General features: G+C 40.3%; 1 long non-coding RNA gene across 2 annotated transcripts in view; it reads right to left on the bottom strand.

Moving 5' to 3' along the window:
* Window positions 1–917: 917 nt before the first annotated feature.
* The window catches only part of LOC129785346 (uncharacterized), a 51,815-nt gene continuing 39,277 nt past the window's right edge, over window positions 918–13,455 (bottom strand). For both annotated transcript variants that reach the window (XR_008749273.1, XR_008749272.1), the window contains exons 4-5: window positions 4,395–4,497; window positions 918–1,870 (exon numbers count right to left, since the gene is read on the bottom strand). This is a non-coding gene — a long non-coding RNA (uncharacterized LOC129785346). The remainder of the gene's footprint in view (window positions 1,871–4,394; window positions 4,498–13,455) is intronic.

The raw sequence follows: 13,455 nt of genomic DNA, 5'->3' as shown, positions 1-13,455 counted from the left end.
CCCACTGAATTTTGCAGAATTTTATGCTACTGTCACTGTAGCACAGAACATTTCAGTGATACTCAGAAAGCAGGTATTACAGCCTAGGCAAAGCAAGTTTGTGGTATTGACATACGTATGCTTCTGGACTGAGAGCCAAAAATGATGGGATCACCTGGGAGTTCCTTGCTGTACAATGTTTCACTCATGTTAAGATTACCAGAAAGGAAGGTTCAACAAGAAATAAAATGTATTTTTCAAGGCCTCTGGGTTGCTTTCCTTAGGTTTGTTTTAGTTTAGTTTTGTTTTGTTTTCTTATTCCCCCCCCCCCCCCTTTTTTTTTTCCCTAATGGACTGAAGGCAACCGCATTAAAATTTAAATTGGGATCGTTTTACCTTGTATATGCCTTTACATTACCGTATCCTTCAGTCTTTGCTTCTCAAAAGCAGTTAGGAAAATAAATCACTTTGACTTCAAAGAAAGATAGGCATGGAAACAACTTTGCAGATCTGGACCTCAGTACCTTTTCAGCAGTGCTGTTTGAAATGGATGGAAAGAGGCGGAAAAGGCGACAACAAAAAGCAGAATCTCAGATGGTTTAAATGAGCAGTGCTAAACTGTTGTCAATTCACTTACACCAAAAGAAAATCTTATCCTTTGAACATGAACTGAGTTTTCCACACTAAACAGAACTTACTGCTTTCATTACACAGAGTAATAGCAAAAAAGCCACATAGGGGGAGTTTAGGGAAAAAAAAAATCTTATTTTCAAGTAGCACATACTTCATTACTAGAAAACAAGTCTTCTAGTATTGGTTGCAATTGTTAACTGTTTCAAAAACAAATATATGCAATTAGACCACTAACAACCTGTTATTTTTAAGATGTATGGTTCTTTATCCCATTGTAGGCTGTATTGTATGCTTAGACTTTTAAAAATACTTCTCAAATTAACATTTTTAAATATGTATTTTTATCTATAGAAAGTTTCAAATATTATAGCTGGTGAAATAGTAAACTATTATTTATCACTCAAACTAAATGTTAAGAAAAAAGTAGAAATTAAATTGAAATAGGAAGCAGTCAGCATGAGAGATAAAGGAAAAAAATAATTAAAAATGAACCATCAAATAATCCTATTTCATTGTTTCCCCTTTTCCCCACAAAAAGCAGCTTCAATTCTTCCACACAACTGAAAGTAAGTTTTCTGTTTTATCAAATGTAATGAATTCAAATAACCATTTTGTTAGCCTCCAGTTAGCACCTAAAAACCTATTTCAGTGAGGACCCTGGGATTAAATTGTAAATGAGTGGTTGAACAGTCCACAGCACTTGTCTGGGAAAGGGTGATCTTCAGTAATTACTTTTTTATCCCCTACGAGACAGTATGTGTAGAGCTCCCGGTCCAGAGGGAATGCAGCATTCTGCAGGCTTCACCAATTTCAAAATGAGCTAATTTATAATAGATAATTCAGCAGGCACACTGTAGAAGTGAGATTTGCACTGCAAATTGTTTTGTGAATTCATTTTTTACTAGGGTGGGTATTTTTTTTTCATGACACTTTCATAAATAATGTGTTCACATTACAGAAATCTTTCATCCACCATCCCTTACACTAGCATTGTCCTGGTTTTATGGGGAAGATTTAGATTTCCTCACAGAGAGAATAGGATGGGGGCTTGATTTAAAAGCTACTAAATCCAGCAAGATTATTAACTTCTGCAGATTCCAGGTAAGGAAAATGACTCTTGCAGATAGAGGTACTAGGAGAAAGCAGTCCTGCAGGTTCTCCATGTTCTTCAGTAGGTCCCACAGCTTCACCTGCCCAGGGAGTACCGGCAGCACCAGGAGGGCTCCTGCTCCTCTCCTCTGAAGTCAGCGCTCAACACCTAAAAGAAACAAAATATTCTGCTGCTTTGAGTTTATTTCAGTAACTGATACAGAGAGGAAAGCTTGTAAAAGAAACTCTCTGTGCAAGTTGTATTTACAGTCAGATGCATCTGCCAGTAAAGTTCTCTGGCCAAGAATCTTCAGGCTGTTGGAGTTTAACCCTGGCTGGCAACTCGGCCCCACGCAGCCACTCGCTCACTCCCCCCACAGTGGGATGGGGGAGAGAATCAGAAGAGTAAAAGTGAGAAAACTCATGGGCTGAGATAAAGGCAGTTCAACAGGTAAAGCAAAAGCTTCGCACACAGGCAAAGCAAAGCAAGGAATTTGTTCACCATTTCCCATGGGCAGGCGGGTGTTTGGCCATTGCCAGGAGAGCAGGGCTCCATCCCATCTAACGGGGACTTGGGAAGACAAATGCCATAATGCTGGACATTGTGCCCCTTTTCCTTCTTTTTCCCCCAGCTTATATGTTGAGCATGACATTGTATGGTGTGGAACATCCCCTTGGTCAGCTGGGGTCAGCTGTCCCAGCTGTGCCCCCTCCCAGTTACTTGTGCATCCCCAGCCCACCCGCCGGTGGGGTGAGGAGCAGAAAAGGCCTCAGCTCTGTGTAAGCCCTGCTCAGCAATAATGAAAACATCCCTGTATTATCAGTGCTGTTTTCAGAACAGATCTAAAAATGGCCCCCTAGCAGCTACTCTGAAGAAAATTAACCCTGTGCCAGCTGAAACCAGCACACAGGCAAGTCCTTTTTGCATCCTGCTCCTTCAGGCCTCTGGCAGCATGCTGGTACCTGATCCCTGTCCCCTTTCACACCACTTCTGAATTCATCATTGTGAGCCAAAGGTGACATAATGTACACACCAGGGGATAAGTGAGAGGAATCCAGCATAGAAGCTTGGAGGTAATAAAACTGGGAGGCAGTAATCTGGCCCAAAGGAAACAGCAATTGTTTCACGGGTATTTGCATCACTACATTATCTTCAGCATCCTGGAGTGTTAAATTCTCCCTCACAGGTTGCAAATTGCATTAGGAACTCCCCCACCATAATATGGTGTAGCTTTTCCCAGGTGACTCCCACTGCTAACAAAAGCAATGCCATGCCTTTTGTGTACTTTTGAAGATTAAAAAAAAAAACACAAACAAACCTCAAACAAAAAAAACCCCAACCAAAACTCAAAATTAGAAACCATCAAATACTTACTGATATTACATTTGATTGGGAAGACAGCAGGACACTGTGCCATGGATGAAGGCAGTAACTCCAGACTGTACCTTCGCACTGAACTAGGTCCTCTCTCAGCCGTGCTCCCCCAAGACCAGCTTGGACACATCAGTTATGGCTTAAATCCTTTGGAGCTCTCTGACTATTTCCCTTGACAGCCTATTTCTTAGGACCATATCACTTTATATGGCAACAAAGTCTTCTGAGTATCAAGCCTACCCCTCTTTCCCCAATTTTCACTGCATTATCCTATGTTGAAGAAAGATTAATTTCCTACTTTGCTATTAGTTTTCACAGGCACAATATTTGCTCCATTGCTAAGCTTCCTCTCAGGTGCCTTTGCCTCTGATGGGTGAATGCCAGAAGATACACAAACAGCCTTTAAGTTTGTCTTACTCATCCCTTTGGCCATACAAAAGTACTCCCTGTAGTACCCGTGCCAGTGCTCCATTCAGTTCAGTTTAAATTGTCTCACACAATTGGATTTCGGTTCCTTCCCTTGGGAAGCTATTTCACAGTTTAGCAGACCAGCATCTCTCCCAGACCTCCCAAGGCAAAGTTTTTTAAACGAGGGATCTGGTTCCTTGTTATGGCCAGGCCAGGCAGGGTTTGCTTTTTCCAGTTCTGTCTGTTTCTTGATCAGTTCTTTCAGGGAAAGAGCAGAAGGAATTTTATGGGAACACAAGAAAAAGAAACCCTGCAGGTTACCCCTGCCCAGATACCTACTATCTGGGAGTGCCCGGAAAGGGCAAAGCAATCCAAATGAGAAGGTGGCTGGAGGGCAGCTCTCCCTTACCATCCTCTTCTCCAGAGCAGCGTGCAGGAACAAAACAAACGCCCAAACCAACTAAACAAGAAACAGGTTATGAGTGCAGTTCTAAGCTCTATCTCCTCAAGAGGTGAAGCAGCCTCCCACCTTTCCCATACCAGGACAGCCCAGGAACTTCTCCAATGTACTCTTAGCTGTGACCACCACTAAGAGCTCACAGGTTACAAAGACACCTCAGCTACTCCTCTAGCTAGCCAGGTAACCAGACGCTTGTGGCTGAACTGAATGTCCCCAGGACAAGACATTTTGTCTTTCAGAAGCTTTTCCTCCAGATCACCTTGGTTTCTCTCTCCTCCTGTCCACAGTGTCTCCTTCCAGGCCACAGGCACTCCGTTTCTGGATCACTCCTATTTTTTCCAGCAGTCGTGTCCATGTTGCAACCACCGCTCTTTGCCAGCCCAGGCTGCCTTGAAGTCCCTGTCCCAGAGCTTTTGCAGCAGCAGCTACACCATCACTAGCAGGACTCACCTATATTGCTTCAGCGTTGCTGTGCCGTTGGAGCGAACGCACAGAGCTGACCATAGGATGTGGGGTGACAGCCAGCAACCAAATGTCCTGCGCTGGGGTGGATCTGTGCAAGGAGAGAACTGCTATAGCTAAGGACACTATGACTGTGAGAAGTCAGATCTAAGTGTGCTTATACATATACATATACATACATATACATGCACACACACACATTTATATAAGGAATAATGCTAAACAATTATTTAAATAAGAAAATTCTTAAGATATCCTAAGAATTAATTTGACAGTCCCATATCCCAGCTAGCTAGATTCATGCCTTTTTCAAAAAGAACCGAGTTTTTCACCTTCATTCGATTGACCGTCCCTTTACTGAATGATGAAATTCAGTCCTATGTTACAAGAAATATGAGTTAAAACTCAGCTCCCAAATTAAGTATACATCAAGCTGACAGATGTAGTCATAGATAACCCACACAAGAATTGCAGTTTTCTGACATAAGTAACTCTAAGTTTATGTCAGTAAATGTGAGAACTGTCCTGAAAAAAATATTATAGCTTATCACTAACTTTTATGTGCTTGACTATCACTTGTGTTCAGCTGTTCTTCTATATCTGAAATATATATCAGCTTTGAATAGGTGAATGAAACTTCAGTCTTAGTCATACATATATATATAAAAGAAGTTATTTATGTTCCTTTTGAAGTCTGGTCTAAGAATGAGGATTTTTTTTTCTCTTTGACTCGCAGGTTCAGGCACAACAACTGTCTCAGCTTCGCTAATTAATCTTGTCCAAGCTGCTGACTCCACAGGTGATGAGACTCTCCACTTGTCACCTAGGAAATACAGCTTCTGTAATAGAGAAAGGTTTCTATCTGTGAGAGTCTAAAAACCTCTCTTAAAAAGTTTAAAAAAAAGTTCTAGGGACCTTGCCCATGTAATTAAAGAATATTGGAACTTTTAAGCTTTGAAGTACAAACTACTAAAAGCTGGGGGTCTGAGGTTTTTGTTGTTGGGTTTTTTTTCCCCCCCCCAGCTCCCTTTTTAAACCAAGGTAGCAACTACTGTTGATAAATTACTTTTATGCCATGTGCCATGCAGTCATTTACCTGCAGCATTGGTTTTCGGTTAGCAAAATGTCCAGCTTCTTCAAAGAAAAGAAAAAAATCACCTCCTTGTTATCTCCTAATTGAACAGTATGTAACGAAAATGGCTGCATTACCAGATATTTGTTATTTTTCCTATAGCAACCAGAGGGAATGCTCTCATCAGGGAGACACTGTTAGGATTATTTGCTACAATAGTGGTGAAAAGAGAGAGTATGAGGGGATTCACACCCAGTCAGATAAATTGGTGATGAAGCTCAAATAAGCTTTTGTGACATTTTGCCAGTACTGATAGGATGTTTTCATTTATCTTCCACCTACACTGTTCATTAGGAATTGATTTCTACCAAACACAACTTGAGAAAGCAGTCTGAATTGCCCACAGTTAGAATGAGCAGTATCGCTGGTGTTTACTATGAGCAGATCATAAGGTCGGCATATTTATTCCACCAGGCACTTGCTTTGATCAGGGACAGTAACACCATCTGACTGAATCTCTGAAGACCTGACAGTGACAGGGCTGCTGCTGGGTGGTGACAGCTGTTTATTATGCCGACCACAGCTGCACCCCTCAAAAGGTGCTTCTTTCTCCCTGTTGTAGCTGTCCCTTGTCCCACCTCCCATGTTGTTTCTCATGCTCCCTCCAAATTGCTGTTGCTCCCCCCGTTGTTTCTGTCACCCTGGACCAGGGGGCTGAGGGTGATGTAATATCACCAGCGATATGTTTTGCCCCTCTGCTTTAGCACTGCTTAACAACTCGTTTTCACTAGCTGAACTCCTGTGCGCACAGGCAGAATCAAACCGAGGAGGAAATGGGAGCAGTTATTCTTAGTTAGATTTGGAGGGGTTTGGATTTTGAAAACAGGGGGGTTTTGAGGATAATTTGAGGATACTTGGGGAAACTTCGTTGGAGCCAGAGGAAGAAGTCCAAGGTACTCACGAGCAGCTCATTGACTGACAGAAATGAGTTTACAGTTGCTGTGTAGAAGACACAACAATTGCTTGGAGGTCTACAAAGACCCCATGCTGTTGGCTACGCTAATAGATACAGCCAGGTATGGGCTGTTCTTGTGCCCTGACGAAAATGGCAGAGGACAGTGTTCCTGTGGCTGAGCTCCTTACCTCTCCTCCCACAGCCCCCAGGACAAGATGGCTTTGTATGTTCAGCTGCTGAGGAACAATCCCTGGGGCAGGCTCATGCCCCAGATGATGCCTTGGCACCAATCACCAATAGTATGCCAGGGCTCATGCCAATGATTAAGCAGAATGGATGGTCATTTATCAAGGCCTCTTCCGTATTTAGTTTCTTAGTATGTGTGTAGTCAGTAATTCAGGTACAGAGTCCTCAACACAGAGATGGTGGGGTAAGAACTGATAGTTTCTTGGTTTAATAAAGGTGGAAGAGTGCTCAAAAAGTTGTTTGGTCCATTCCTGTGCCCCAGGACAGACTCCATACTTGGCAAATTGCTCTCAGGAACAAGATCTTTGGTGATGTCATGACCCCTAAAAGGTATAGAAAGTGTAAGCTCAAGCTTTCCATCCATATCACAATGTCTAAACTATTAACCATTCTTGTTGTTTTCCTTCTTTAATTGGTATAAGTCCTTCTCGAGCCGCAGTACCCAAAATTGTCTGCAGCACTCCAGATGATGTCTTACCAGTGCTTAGCAGAGAGGAATTATTTGAGTGGGTTTTATATACTACATCCCTGTTCATGCATTCAAGTAGATTTATTGCCTTTCTCGCAAGTGTAACAATATTAACACCTATTTAGTTTCCTATTCAGCCCCTTAGATCTCTTTCTGCAGAGCTGATACCCCACCAGTTAATCCCTGACCTGTTTTTCCCTGGCAGATTATTCCTTTTTACAGGAGGCGTCTCCCTCTTTCCATATCCAGTAGTCTGTGATTTTTTTCAAAGCAGGTTGTCAAGATTAGTTTGAATTCTGACTCCGTTCTTCAATGTAGAGAAGTTCTTAAAAATGCACCCCAAAAGCAGTTATCAATGAATCATTGTTACAATCAAAACAGATATTGAATATAAAACTACAAGAAAGGTTGGGCCTGTTAAATGTTTACAGCAGTTACTATAGATAATCAAAAGACAGCTGATCAAAACAACACTTTTGAACTGACCCTACCCATGTGTTCACACAAAATACATTTCCGTACTTGCTCCCAGTAACATCATGGGTGGTTCTTGCCTGTGAGCCCTCATATGCTGCTTTCAGTTAGAATTAGTTCAACATGGTTTATGCACAAATCCATATTGGCTTTTACCCATCTCCTTTATTTTATTTTTCCTTCTAAATGGTCAGTTTGATGATTTATTCCAGAACTTTTCTGGGGAATTAAAATTAAGCTTCCTTATATGTATGCATAATTCCCCAGATTTTCCTTTGCTTATACTGTCCTGCTTGTTGGCAAAATCATACCAGAGAAACGATTGTGTTTTCTACTCCAGAATAAGACTGATCAGTGAAAAAGCTCATCAAGCGTAAGAATTAAGATCAATAAAAATCTAACAGGTGAAGTACCTAATGCAATTCCATTCAGATTAATTTTAAACACAGGCAACAACTGAACTAAAAACAAGCTAGAAGGGTGTTTCTCTCTCTTAAAAATGTTCCCAAATATGAAACAGAAATCCAGACTCTGTGCCTGCTGCATGTCACTGACATAAATTATTTACAAGAGGATGCTGCTATAAAGCAAACTCCTGTTCCCTTTGGCAAAAGCAATAGTTCAAAATATTCTGATAAATTAACTGAATTTATGGATTCCGAATGAAAATGATGAAATAACATGAAATATACTGTCAAAAGATGCAAAAGCAGTAATTAAAAATCGTGCCAGATCTGTTAGCCACACTGCAGAACAGACTGAAGGCATTTTAGAATAACTGATCATACTACATTTGAAAAGTTTCATAAAAACAAAAGCAAGTAGAACCTGTAGGAAGAGACTGTTACTCTAAAAGAGCTTCAATGTGCTACTTAGAAGATAACACTGTTCTTAATGAAAAGCACAAGTCGGAGATTCTATGGAGAAAATAGCAATAAACCTGATAGAATAATACCCCAATGGCTTACAAAGTGCACCCGAAGGAGCACTGACCAAGCTAACCAAAATTAAGGCAGCTATTAAACATTTTTTTCAGTATTATGTATTGCTCCCAGATAAACAGAGCTCATATCAATGACATCAACTGCAAATTAGAGTTCCTTGTTTTCATATGATTGTAAATCCCCCCTCTTTTTTTTTTTTTTTTAATGTCTGCTGATGCTCCCTCTTTGTTTGGGATTCCAGGAAAGCCAGATCTCCAGGGCTAGATGGGTATCAGATACATTTCAGTGGAGCAGTAAAGCAGTAAAGCAGTAAAGTTAAAAGGTAATTGCTCTGCCTCTAACTTTTGTTTATAAAGTGGGGAAAAAAAAGGTAGTACTTATCATTAAACCTACACGATGATATTTCCCATTTATTATATAAAAATATCCGGCCTACTGAATAAAGTTATATTTGGTGTGTTATGTAGTGACAGAGAAGCTTCACAAGGGTAACATTTCCAGATCTATCGATTCCCCTGTGGTTAGAGTTGAATTTCCTGTGCCTAAATGCATTATAGAAGTATTTTTAATTAAAAACAACAGAATAAATACAAAAGTATTGTCTGATACAAAAACAAGCTGGAAAGGGAAAAGAACAATTCTATGTTTTATACTCAGCTCAACAATTTAAATTCATCAGTGTGAAAGACAAGTGTACCTGTACACAGTAAGGGAACGAGACAAGCATAATTTGACGAGATAGTCATATTTTCACAGTAGAAATAATTAGATTCTTTACCTGAGTTTTGTATGTTCGCAGGATGGACAGATGCGGGAGATGTGAATAACCATGGGGAAAATAGCAGAGACCTATTTGTACAAGTAATGATTTAAGAGTTATAGACCCTTTCATTTTCCCATGCTCAACCCCTTAACCTATTTACAGGCTGAAAGGAGAATATAACCTGTGTGGTTATATATATATGGTCAAACCATATGGTCAAACCATAATGAAAACCAGCTTGGGCTGACAGGTAAGAGAGGGCAGGGAGAGCCTCTTCAGGTGCACGTACAGAGATGAGCATGGCTGCAAAAGGACAGGCAATGGCAAGTACCAGCAGCTGGTAGAAAATATGAGATTACATAGGAATTTTTTCCAGTCAAAACTACTAGGGAATGTGCTTAATGAATCCTGATAATTGCTTATTTTGACAAATAAATAGGTCAATATTTTTTTCATTTGCCGAGCCAAAAGCATGTTTTTCTAGATTATTTACTATCCCCCACCCCATAAGAGCTTGTAAGCCTCAAGTGTTATTTGACTACTGAGAGTATTGATTGTCAGTTTTTTAACACAATAAGATAGACACAGCACTAAATATTTCTTCTAATGAACTAGATGATTAAATAGAGAAAAGATCAGAAATATCAAAAGTAAAAATTTTCAGAAATCTTGCATTAGGAGCTTAGATTCCTAAGGAGGAATCTAAGGAGGACACAGCACTTCACTTTGCAAATCACTCCGTGCTTCCAAAACCTTCTCTTAAGCAGTATCTCATTTTCTTGCCTTTCCTATTGGCATAGAAGGAGATGGAAGGATGAGAGGAAATGGTTAGAAAAATCTGAATATCTGTTTTGTAGGGATCCAAGAGGGTCCTTACAAAAGGAAAAGATGACACATGGAAGCAATCACCTTCCAGCCACTGCTCACTATTCTTGTAATTTCTTACTAGCATCAGCAAAGTTGTCTGCTGAGGAGGGCAAGTATTAGGTATTGGGCACTTAGTACTCTCGTTAGCTCTCTCCTACTATGTAGGCCACAGAAAACATACAATATTCTCTCTAGTACACATGAGATATATGCATCTTAAGAGATTTTTTTTGCCTGTGTTAGCTCTGCCTAAAAGCATAAACATATTTAAAATGCTCCCTTTCATATTCCTTTGGAGCTTTTCAATGACCAGTTTCACATTTGGTAGTTTACCATGGGAAACGAGAGTGGCACGTTCTCAGTAATGCCTTAAAATAGCTTTTCATTATTTCAGGCCCAACACTGACATCAAAATTATAGTAACACATTAAAACAATCCATTAATTATTGTTTATTCACCAGCAACTCTATAGTTGAAGTAAAATTACTTCACATACCACTATTTCTGTGGAATATATAACAGAGCTCTAATTTTCCATTAGCATTTTCCCCCCAGTTCAAGTAGCACTGGAAATATAAAAATACAGATGGGATTACGCTTTGGCCATTGCAAATACTATATATTTCCTCTATATGAGCACAGCTGTGACTGCTGTGGGGAAGTGGCATCGTCTGACTTGCTCTTGCATCTTACCTGATCACTGTGGTTAAGCTCCAGATGGAGCCAGGCGGGTGCTTTTAGAGACCCTGTGTGCTTGCCTGCTTGGCCAAGACCTGAGCCTGGCAGGAGTCATCACTTTTTGCCTCCCAAGGTTTTGTGTCGCTTTACCAGACAGGCAACAGACGTTTGAAATGAAGGGGAAAGGAGAGCAGGCATGATTAGTTCTTCACACCCCTTTTTCCTCCCAACCAAAATCACTGCAGCCTTTTCAAGGCTGAGATTCTATCCTTAATAACTTCTTTTTACTCCCATTTAAGAGAGCAGGGGAAATGACCTACCACATATTTCACAAGGATATATCTTCACTAATGGCATAAATGGCATCCTAATATATTTCCACTAAGGGTCTCAAAGCATGAGGACAGAAAAAGACTTCTGTGGAAACTCCAAGGCTAGGGTTTCTGAAAGATGTTGGAGCTCATTTCTGAAAGGAATTTTTACTCTTCTGTGTATTTATTTCAAGGAATAAGGACATGGTCGAACTTGAGAAGGAGCAGAGAGAGTACAGGAGAGACATAAGCAGGTAGCTATGAGTGTGCTGCTGCCATCTGTGCATACAGGTTGGAGTACATCTGCTTGTTAAAATACTGGGAGGGAGTGGTGCCACAGGCAAGATTAAGCCCAGAACCAGGACTATGCAAGAAAGGTCTCTCCTGAAATGGAGGTTTTGACTGACGTTTCCCAGTCGTACCACTTTGTAGATCTGGGGTTTCTGGTAGGACCTTAGAATACTCTGCCTTGATATATTTGGGTGATTTTACCCTACATTCTGCCCAGGAGAGGAACCAGAACACCCTTGGAACTAGTTGTTCCTCACTCAGGATGTAGTCCTTTTTCTCAAACCATCCACAGCTGGGAATACACCTAAACTGCACCAGCCAACAATTTTGGCAGCTGGCATTTCTTCCTACCCCAAAGCACCTTTCCTCCACCCCCAAGGCAAATACCATGGAGGCATCACAGGTGAGAATGCCCTATGTCTGAACTTACGATGCCACATTATGTGGATCTGACTGCAACATGGAGCCAGGCAGGGGATCCCTCTGGCTGAAGCTACCCGGAAGGTACTGAAGTTCATTAAGGAGAAGGCTAATCTGCTCTGCATATTTCTGAATACTATTTGCTTGTAAATTCAGCTGAACACAGTCAGATGATAAAAATAGTATCCTCCATAGTTTTTTTTTAAGGGGAAAAATTTCTATCTAAAATCATTATTTTTGCGCTTTGTTGGAAGTGGCTTGCCTGCTATGACAATTAAACGTAAAATGGACTTCTGTACATGGTTTATAGTTTAGAAATGTGTTTCTATAATGGCTTTGGCTCATGCATTTAAAATCTGTATATAGATTGAATCAAGCTCCTATTTTATTAAGATACTTTGTTAAAAAAATCTGCAGCAAATAATCATTTTCTAAAGCATTAAATTGCTATTTTAAAGAGATGGTTTCAGGTCAAAGAAGCGTATTTGTAACCTACTACAAAACCACCCCCTTAATTGACTAAGAAGGCAGTATTTTAAAAATCTATCACCAGGTAGCACAAGTACAATCACTGAGATTTTATTTTATTCATACATTATGACTATAGTCAGAATTTGTTCTCTCTTTTATTTCTCTGCCATACATATGTTTTGCATTTCTTTTAGCTTGGATAACAAGCCTAGGCTTCTGAGTTTCATATTCTCATTTGTTGATTTAGTCCAACAATTTTGTGCTTACATTGCAAGACAATTTTTCTCTTAATTCCCTTTCCATTAGAATGTCTAAAAAAAGGAAATATTTCTGTTGGTTCTAGATTCCATTAAGGGCTAAATTTATCCAAATGGTTAACCAAAACTGACCTTATGTTCCCATTCAAGGTTTAAGCATGCTCCTAGGATTGTTTATATTTATGATTCACTTGCTCTCTTAATTGTACATCTTAGAGTTCTCCAGGTTGTAATGTTTGCCTGAATATCAAAATGAATAGAAAGCTTAGCACGGTTTCACTAACTAGTGATTTCCTGGGGGGAGGGGAAACATCCAACACCCCCCTACTGTAATATGAATAGTGCTGTAATACCTTTCAGTGGCGATTAATAGAAACTTTGGCTGGGATTTTTAAAATCATATCGGTAAATCCTTCAGAGAAAGTCAGGGGGATTTGAGTATCTTCCAGTCAGGTTTTAACATGAACATTGTTTTCTTTTTTTTTTTAGTAGAACATTCATGGGCTGTTGCATTTCCATCTAACCACCTTCAAGGGCAAGTTGCCTTCCCACAGTCCAGATCCCATTATGGTTTTTAAACCAAGTTAATTTTCTCAGAATTTGGAAGAAAACCCACCTAAAATACCTCCAACAAAAGGACACCTCCACCTGCTTGACGCCCTTCTCCGTTCTTTTCCAGGATAATCCTCTTCCATGTAGTTGCCTCACCCCTCTTTATGGAATGCCCTCTGCATTTCGTGCAGTTGCGCTCGTGCTCTCTGCTATTCCCTCCCAATCATCCAGCCCCTGCAGGCTGGGACCCCCTTTTAGCTACCAGTGTCTGGGATTCA

Source organism: Falco peregrinus, chromosome 11, assembly GCF_023634155.1.
Source record: "Falco peregrinus isolate bFalPer1 chromosome 11, bFalPer1.pri, whole genome shotgun sequence".
Taxonomy (NCBI): Eukaryota; Metazoa; Chordata; class Aves; order Falconiformes; family Falconidae; genus Falco; species Falco peregrinus.
Note: the sequence above shows the minus strand (reverse complement) of the source record. Positions and strands in the feature narration are given on the sequence as shown.